General features: G+C 39.4%; 1 long non-coding RNA gene across 1 annotated transcript; it reads right to left on the reverse strand.

Annotated features, from left to right (window-relative positions):
* Positions 1-206: 206 nt before the first annotated feature.
* On the reverse strand, positions 207-1,826 carry LOC144992334 (uncharacterized). The gene is made up of 4 exons (XR_013656211.1): positions 1,602-1,826; positions 872-1,049; positions 648-742; positions 207-490 (listed from the first exon to the last, which is right to left on the reverse strand). It is a non-coding gene; the product is annotated as an uncharacterized LOC144992334 (long non-coding RNA).
* Between the last annotated feature and the right edge of the window lie 7,684 nt (positions 1,827-9,510).

Consider the following 9,510-nt stretch of genomic DNA (forward strand, 5'->3'; position numbering starts at 1 on the left):
TTTGGCAAATTATCATGAACTTTTTTGTTTTGAAGAGTGAATTAATGTTTGGTATGTAAATAATGTATAATGTGCAAATAGTATGGAAAAATTTAGTGTTTCCACATATTCTTAAAATCTAATTAAATATAATTGTTATATTCGTAATATTTTTCTGTTGAAATGTGACTGACTACGCAAAAAAATTAGATGAACAAATAAAACAATTTTGGTCAAAATTGTGCCTCGTTTAATTTTTTGGTATGCAAATAACATCAAACATTTACAATAAAAAATAACATTACAGATCAACAGTAAGACAGAAGGCTGAACTGATTGTTAAAGACAAGATAAGTGTAATTTAAGGTATGCATTCATGCATTTGCCACAATATATATCCAAGTTCTCTTTCATTCCATCTCAGAAACCCATCCAACACAACCATGAGAGGTTGGGGCTGCACCTGGCATAATCTGCTTCCAGATGCCATCATATGGATCTGGCTGTGGTCCTACACAAGAGAAACACAACACACAAAAGTTAGACATAAGTGCATAACTACATTTCAATTTAATTCATTATATCTGCTGTAACCATAATTTGGTTAGTCATAAGATTAAAAAAAAAAAAAACTTAACTTGCTCACAAAGCAACAAAAAGTTAATCACCTGTATGCCTTGTACAGTGTGGACCTCTGACCGTCCCTGCCAACTGTTTTGGGTTTTTGCACCATCAGCTCACTAACCGGTTCAGGATGGATTCCCTTATAAGTAAAAGGCAGAAAGCAATTAAAGTCTGTAGTCACTACTGGGGGTGTTTTTATAATAATTAAGAGTTGTTATGGATACACATACGTTCTTAAAAAATAATGACAATATGATCACAAACCCACCTGTGCCATCTTTGCAAGCCACTCGTGCAGGCCAGGGGGGTGGAGCAGCCTGCAGACCCAGCTGTGAATAATGTGCGGTCTGGAACAGGATGGCAACTATGTGATTGCAAAATCCTTTAGCAGCCACACAACTGCAGACGAAAGCTTTCAGGTTGGCACTTTCTGCGTCCAGTGATATCTAGACACAATAAATTATATAGGTTAAAATTAGGACATACTTATGTTGCTACATCAATGTTCAGAATGACATGAAACTATAACTGTCAATAGGGTGACCAGATTTGAGTTTGTAAAAAAGAGGAGTGAAGTGAGTTTGTGAGATATTTCATCGAGAGTAATTGGTGTTCAGAGCTGCATACATGAAGCAAATATAATTACATTTCATCTATGTTCAATGTTATTTTATTATATAAGTATCAAAAGAGAGGACATGTCCAGGAAAAGAGGACTTCTGCTCACCATACTTTCAGAAAAATAATACTAGTAAGTGAAGAAAGTGCCGCAACCGCAGCAAAATGAACACGCATACGGGCAACTTAACATTTCTTATTTACAGCTTCACCAAATTTTTGGGTGTTATGTTAATCTCATGCCTTTTCACTTAAACATACACACAACATATTCACTGCGATGCCTTATATTACAAATTAATAACACCAGGATTTACAGTTGACGTAAACACACAGAGTTACCGGTGATGCGGCTATGGCTAAAGCTAGCTGAAGCTTACCTTGGTAATGGTGGATAAACTCTTCGTGGACGAATTTATATCCCATGTCCAATTTGTTTCCTTTAGTGGACGATTGCATCTTCACACTCTTCATCACATCGGTGCTGGTGAACTTCGGAACACAACTCAGGCTCTTCGAAAACACTCTAGGCTCTGCCATTCCTCCGCCAGCGAAGCACAAACCGGAACTAGGTTTACACGTTGATGACGTACTTCCGGTTTTTGGGAAAAAGGTCTATTGCTCAATTGTGAATTGGAAAAGAAGAACTCATTCATAAATTGAATCACATCCTTTGTCACCATAATGGAGCAAAATGAAGTGAACTTTAAGTTCCCACTGAACAATTTGAGTTACAGTTTACTTCTGCATGTTAGCTTCTCTTTTACTGTTTTGTTTAGTTAGGAACCCATTAAAGAATTCATCGGATAAACTTCATAAACAAGACTTCTTTTTGCTTGTTTTTCTTCATGGGGTGGTGATTCTTGAGCTACATGCAGGAAGATGTAGCAGGGGTGTATGTTACAGGAGAAATACTCTTTCATACAAACGTGGTTGGTTAACACTTTTGGATGAATGTCTCCAATACGTTTCTGATGGAGTTCATGAAGGCAGTGATGAAGCAAAGCTTGATTCAGGGAAACCTGGATGTTTTCTGTTCTTCTACCATGAACAGCTGTAAACCTGCAGGTCTGTCTCCGTTCTGCTTCTTATCTATGGTGTTACAATACAAAGAGCTGTGCTTGGTTGTGGCATCTGATAAGCCAAACTCAAGTGTCCTTTACTTAAACTGACCCTCCTGGATCGTCTTTCATCTTTTCATTGGTTCTTAAAGAGGCACAAGAGCCGCCACCACCACCCCCTCTGCCTTAATGCTGTCATTTTCAGTTCAAAAAGACTGCGATAAACAGATACACTCACTCTAAAAGAGCGGCAGGCAGGCCGGCTGATTCAGTCACTTCAATCTTCAAAGGAGAGGGGTGTGATAAAGATGGAGACACAAAGAATGACCACACCTGGGTGTCCGACCAGTGACTCAGTCCCCCTCAGACGGTAAATTGACTAACCTCCCGCTCTATCATCAGTCTCAGGCTGCTGCCTGCATGGAGGCCGCAGACAACAAAGATGTCTGCACCCTCAGCTTTGAACAATTTGCAGATGGGGGTACTAGACCTTTTTTTTTTATGTTGAGACCACTATGGCAAAATTATTCCACATGGTTTGTTTTATTACTACTATTTTGAAAGCGTACATATAATAGATGTGCAGACTATTTCAGTTCACGTGTGACTAGAAAGGGACACTTGCACGATTCTATCTTTGGAAACATTTTTGGTTTTCTTGTGTTTGGTTTGTGCATTTCCTGTTAGTCAGAAAAACTAGATTTATTTTTTTATATTTCCCGTGTGGACTTTTAAAAGTTGTCTATGTTCTAAGTCCATGTATTTATCTTCCAGTTCCAACATTTTTTTTCTGTATTAAAAAGGATGAATGTGTTTACACTGGATCATCGGGGAGAACGACTCACCGCTTGGTTTTGACCCTGTGAAGAAAAGAGCTGTGAAGTTCAAATCCATCACATGCATCCTCAAAGTAGATCACATGGCAAAGTATTTTAACAGCCCATCATGTGAAATTTAAAAAATTCAACAACAGCATTTTAGGTTTAGTTGACCAAAATTTGCTGCAAATTTATAATTGTATTAAAAAATGATATATATAACAAATTAACATGCTAATTGCCAAGTTGACTGCTGATTTCCAGCAGAGGGCAGTATATTTTGCCAGAAAAATCCCTGACTAAACCTCGTTCTGTTAATTATTTTGTTAAAATTTTGAAGTAAACATACTAGAGGTAATTCATGTCTAATTATCAAAATGAAGCAGTCAAACATGTCCAACACTGCTCATATTATTCCTCTATATCTTTTAAATGCATTTCCTTTACAGTTGGTGTCAAAAAATAAATTAAAAAGTTATATTTGATTGTTTTTTTCTTTTGTAATATCACAAGTCATATTTGGTAACAGTTATATAATGGCTGAGTCAAATCCTTTGAAGATTCAAGCTTTTTTATTTTTTTAGACACAAGGAGATCAAATATTTAGTATTTTGGGTTGTTATCTGTGTTTTCTGTCTGATGATGCATTAGTGCATCCAGATGGACATTAAAACTACTTTAACACTGCAGTTATTAACTTCAACAGGCATAATTAGGAAGCTGACTCAGATGAGACATACTGTTACTGTCTAGTCTTATTGGTCCCAAGGGCCTGTCAATCATCAAAGGGACATAATGCTGTCTGGCTCTTTGGGCCTAGACAAATAAACAGAGGTTTTTAGGTTTCAATATTAAACCTACAGATGCACATTTTGGTCACCAAGTATCACATCTGGTGATACTTGGTGTCTTTAAAATATGAAGGTGTGGTTTCTTATTTATATTTTTGCTGGGGCACAGAAAACACATTTACAGCACTTCAAAACAGTGAATGCTATTTAAAAGTGGAAAAATAGCCAAGAGTGACTTTCTTTTTCTCATGGATCATGTCCATCCCCTCCATTGGACCACAGATACCTCATCCTCATCATAACGGATATTTTCCTCCTTTGCTTTGCAGCGTGGGGAAGAATCCAATTGAAGTCTAAGTCCAGCCTCTACAGGTACCTCCGCTGATATGCTCACAAACTGCATCCATGGCAGCCAGTAGGGTCATCCAAGAACAGGGATGATGAGCGTAAACCTTTCACCTCATAGCTTAGGAAAAACAAATTGATTAGGTTGAGGGATCAAGGGTAACAGCGGGTGGAAAACCATTGCCTGATGCTGTCAGAGTGATGGGAACCGACATTATCACTAATTACTGCATATATGTTCAGGTCCTTCACACCATCAGGGAGGACAACTGTCAAGTTTGTCTATAAATGTGACGAGACACAGTGTACTGTGTGATCCTATAATGGGAATGTCAACTGGCACATGTTGGTCTTAAAAAGCAGTATTGTGATATTACCTTTCTGTCAGTCTGAGGAGTGGACAGAAGTTCTTTGGAGATTTCCACCACACCTTATCCTACATGTCAGCAGATACTGGGTCTGAAGTGTTCACTGCTCAAATGTTTTTTAAGAGATTTTAGTCTCTGCCTTGATTTAAATCTAATAACAATCCGAGTGAGGACTGAAAATAGACTGTTAGCCACCCTCGGCAGGTTCTTTTGCCGGAAAACAAAGTAAAAACACAAGAGGCTGCATGGTAGGGCTGTCTGTCCCCTCTCAGCAGAAATGCCTGTCCAGCAGTGTCCCTTCTATGTGAATGTTAAGATGCGCTCGGCAACCTGCGTTCAAGCGGCCACTTTCAATGAAAAGTCTTTAAACGTGCGCTTTGGACTTCCATGTTCAAAACCCTCACGCTCATGTGTGGCTGCCCTTCACGTACATAACACCTTTTTGTCCGGATTTATGACACCAAGTCTTTCATATTTATATCGGAATAGAGCTGTGAAGGAAAAAGACTGGAGCAAAATTTGCTAGATTTCCAGTACTTCTGCATTTCGCACCAAGCCTAATCCCACTCTGGGTGGTGGACATGCAGTAGGAAAAAGAAAAGAAGAAACTCCTCTTTATTCATCCAGTCTTAAACATGCGTCACATCCCAGGTGTGTCCTTACCTTTACGTTATTATCCCTTTTTTGTTTGTGTGTCTGTATTTTTAGTTTTTTTTAAAGTTCTTTTCTACCACATTTCATAGGTTAAATAAATGGCCTATTTACAGTAAGTGTGGGGTTCTCGACTTACCGTAGGGCCGTGATCTGCCTAAAGTGTGCAGAAAGTTGTCATTGGCCTGAAACATTCTGAGAACATCTAATCTCATGCTGCTAATACAGAGCTCTAACTTGAAGTAATACATACACGTTTCAGCAATTCAATTTAAAACAAGTTTAAAGCGTCAAAGAGTCCTTGGACAAGACGCTGAACCTCACATTGCTCCTGGTGGTTTGAGGTTGGCGCCAGTGTTAGACAGCGAAACATCAGTATGTGTGTGTTTGCGTGAATGGGACTCTGACAGTTAAGCGCTTTTTGCCTTAAAGCAGAGCAGAAAAGCGCTATGACTAAACAACATTTTAAAATTTATGAGCAAAAAATGGTGCATATTTTTCCTGCTAATTGTTTTACTGCAGATTAACAGATTAGCATTTGAGAATTTTTGTGACTCAAAGATTATTTAAACATTGTGTGAATATTAGAGAGAAGCCTGTGTGTTTGGGTTAACTTTTATTTGCCTTTTCATCAGACACTTTAATACTAAACTTTTGTTGCAGCTGAGAATTTTGTGGCAAAACTATCTTCAAAATGACTCAAGGTCTCAAAGGGACTGTGTGTGACAGTCTCATACCAATGTGATACATAATACCCACAATGTGATCGCTCAGACAACCATTAAATGTTTGAGGCTTATTTTGAAAAGTTTGCTCTTTCAAGGCCCTGTTCTGAGAAATTTTTAGCCTTGCCTCCCCATCAGAATTCCTCCCTCATTCTGCAAACTGAGAGGACTTTGTCTGCTGTCAACCGATGGTAAACCGCAATTTACTCATTACTTCAAGTAACCCCACTTCAAAAGAACTCCGCATTTCATCCAGTAACAGAAAAGTTAGTCTTTCAGACACTGATGTGCTTTAGTTGGTCTAAAAATCAACCAAATGAGTATGTTGGTTGAAGGCATTGCTCTGTAAATCTGCATGACTTTGTTGAAACTGGTTGTTTACAGGCATCCGTTTATTGCATCGTTATCTCTGCTGAGACATGTTGTACTCTCAAACCAGTCAAAACTTTCCCTCTCCTTGTTTTTGTGGCTGCAAACTAGGGTCCTGTGCATTGCAGGTGCGAACTTCTATTTGCTCAAGCCTTTACAACCGTTATCTTGTTTGTCTGCTGTCTGCACATCATAAATTAAAACCATATCATAAGCTTATAGGGTATGGAAGCAGCGAGTGTACTCTGGGGCTCACCCACACACTCTCAAAGCAATGGAGCATTTCTGCTGAGGCACAAACCACATTGTGTTGAAGTCAAGGACAGGATCAATATGCCAAAGAAGTATGCAGAGGTGTTACTAACGGTGTGTAGGTGTGAACTCTCTATTGCATCAAAGAACTTCACAATCTAAATGTGTCAACATCAAATCAACAAAATGTATTGATCAAACCTGTGTTTCGATGTTAACTCACTCTGATCAGGGTCAGGAAGCCTCTTTTTTGCTCTATCTTAATCCATCGATGTTGTCATTCATGTGGACACTGCAGGACCCCAAGGTATGACCGGTATTCCACCTGGAACCTTCTGTTGCCCTCTAAAGCTGTGTTTACACCACCCTCTGCAACGCGCTTTACAGGCAACCATTTCCAACGAAATGTCTATGTAAAGGGGCATTAAAAGGGAATTCGGGCTTCATTGGTCAATACTACCATGTTCACGCATAGCTATGCAAGTTTCTACAACCGTCCCAATGCTTTACATACAAAACGTGTGGCCAGTGAAGGTTAAACCAGGTTGAACCTTGACCATCAGGGACTCGGATTGGTGCTCCTTTACATTCACTGTTTGAAACTTGATCGTGGAGGGAAAAATTAACAATTGCAGTTTGTGCCATGCCAGAATGATACAAAACCAAGACTTTCGTATATCAGAATAAAGCTGTGAAAGAAAAATTCTGGAACAAGATTCACGAGATTTGCACCACTTTGACATTTCGCAACAAGCCTCTTCCAACTAGTAAACAGTAAAAAAATGAAGAAGCCCTTCTATGCTTGTCCAGTGAGAACACCATGCAGAAAATCTGCATTCAAGAACACGTGTCACATGCCTGGTGTGAACGCAGACAAAGGATCTACTTGCACCAGAATTTCTTCAATTCTGTTAACTCTCCTAAAACTTGCTTTCACACTAGCATAGTTCAGTAGACATTATTTAAGAGACGCTTGGGAATGCTGACACTCATCATACCTTAGTTGACTTTCACTCACCGCTCTGTGTAGCAAACTACTGAAGTGGAACAAACGGCTATAAAATAAATAAATGAATATTGCTGAAACCCTCTGAGAAAGAGGCTAGCAGTTGAAACACGTTGAGGTATATCACATCTTCATTATACCATTTGTCAGAATAAAAGTAAAGATGGTAGTCAGATGTTCTTCTGACTACCATCTAATTAAACACCTCTTCACTTCATAATATTTTTCCAACTGGGATTTTCTAACTTTATCATCGTTCACACTTACTCAGATCTGAGCTGTGGGCTGTTTTTCTTTTCTAATGCACAACGCTGACATCATTCACAATCTTTGCTCTGCTTCTGTTTTTCAGTCTGTGAAGGCTCCTTCTGCATTGACGTTGGCATGATCCGCATCAAGGTACCGGTACATTTACATGTGAACCGAGGCCATTGGTCTGAAGTAGACGAACGTTCACTTGTGTAATCCATGCCATAGTTCAGGTAAGCTTATAAACTCACTGACTCAGTTGAGGTCAGGGTTCGTGGATCATGGTCATGGGTGGAGGCATTCACATTTGAGTAGTCTGCAGCGAAGCACAATTGTGTGAACCAAGGCCATTGCTCTGAAATGGACCACTTGACAGAGATCAGGTAAGCTCACAAACTTAGTGTCTCAGTTAAGGCAAAAGTGGCTCCATGGAAAAGTTTAAGGAAATTCAAATAATTTTATGCAATTTCCCGCCAGGAGCAATAAAGTAAATCTAAATCAGAAGTACCGGTACATTTGCACCATGGCATGTATCGTCCATTCAAGAATGCGCTGAAGGCAGGTTCTTCAACGTGCTTTTAGCACACGGTGTTCACACTGGACTGTTGCTACCCGACACTAGCGCATGAACTTACAGCTGGAAGAGGCTGGATGTGAAATGACAAAGCAGTCGAAGCAATGTCTTTTCCTGCTTCATTCAAATAAATGAAAGACTTGGTGTCTTATGATTCTGGCTGGACAAAAACCACAACAACTAATTTCTTCTCCGCTGTAAATTTTTAAAGTTGGCACTTCTATGGAAAAAAAAGAACGCTACTTGTGTATCATTACAAAAATCAGAGTCCCTGATTGGTCAAAGTTCAACTGGTTTAACTTTCAACACGACAACTGTTAAATAGCTGCACTTTTTTTTACGCAGACTGAAAACGGACTAAAAAACTATAGTAGTGACGCGTTAACATGACAGTTTAAAGAAACGAGCAAATACGCACATTTACTTAGGCTGAATCCGAATTCTTCCCCTACCACTATGGCTTCTCCCCACCCTCCAGAGAGTTATTATAAAATAGTGTGTTCTAATTCGGACGTCACTCTCACTCGTTGACGTCATCAATAGTCTCCAGTCATTTACATTAGCGCTTAGCTGCCTGCGCTTGTGGAAAAAAAACATAAAATTGGTTTTATAACTTTATAAGGTCATGCTGAAACAAATGGTCATTAATGATATTTACATATAAACTTCTGTGCATCAGACCACACCCACGTCAAGCATGCATTTCTCCTGTGGCACAGCGCGACACGGATTACCCTAACAGCGAAGGGATACAGAGCCCTCCTCTGCAAGGGTTTCCCATTCAAAAAAAAAAAACAAAGGTTTGGACACCACTATCCCTCCAAATGCCCCTTCAGTTGGAAGGATAAGGAGAAGCCGGAGGGATAGGGGAAGAATTTGGATTCAGCCATAGACTTTTCATTGGAAGTGGTTGCTTGAATGCACGATGCAGAGCCTGGTGTGCAAGTAGTTTAAAAAGAAAAACACCACAAAGACTCATCTCACAAACGCCAAAACATCTGGATTTCTTCAAAATCCGTTGGAGAAACTCTCCAGCCAATTAGAAGGCAAACTTGCATTTTTGATGAACAGCACTTTGAC

This window comes from Oryzias latipes, chromosome 5 (genome assembly GCF_053564925.1).
Source record: "Oryzias latipes strain Hd-rR chromosome 5, Olatipes_Hd-rR_3.1".
NCBI lineage: Eukaryota > Metazoa > Chordata > Actinopteri > Beloniformes > Adrianichthyidae > Oryzias > Oryzias latipes.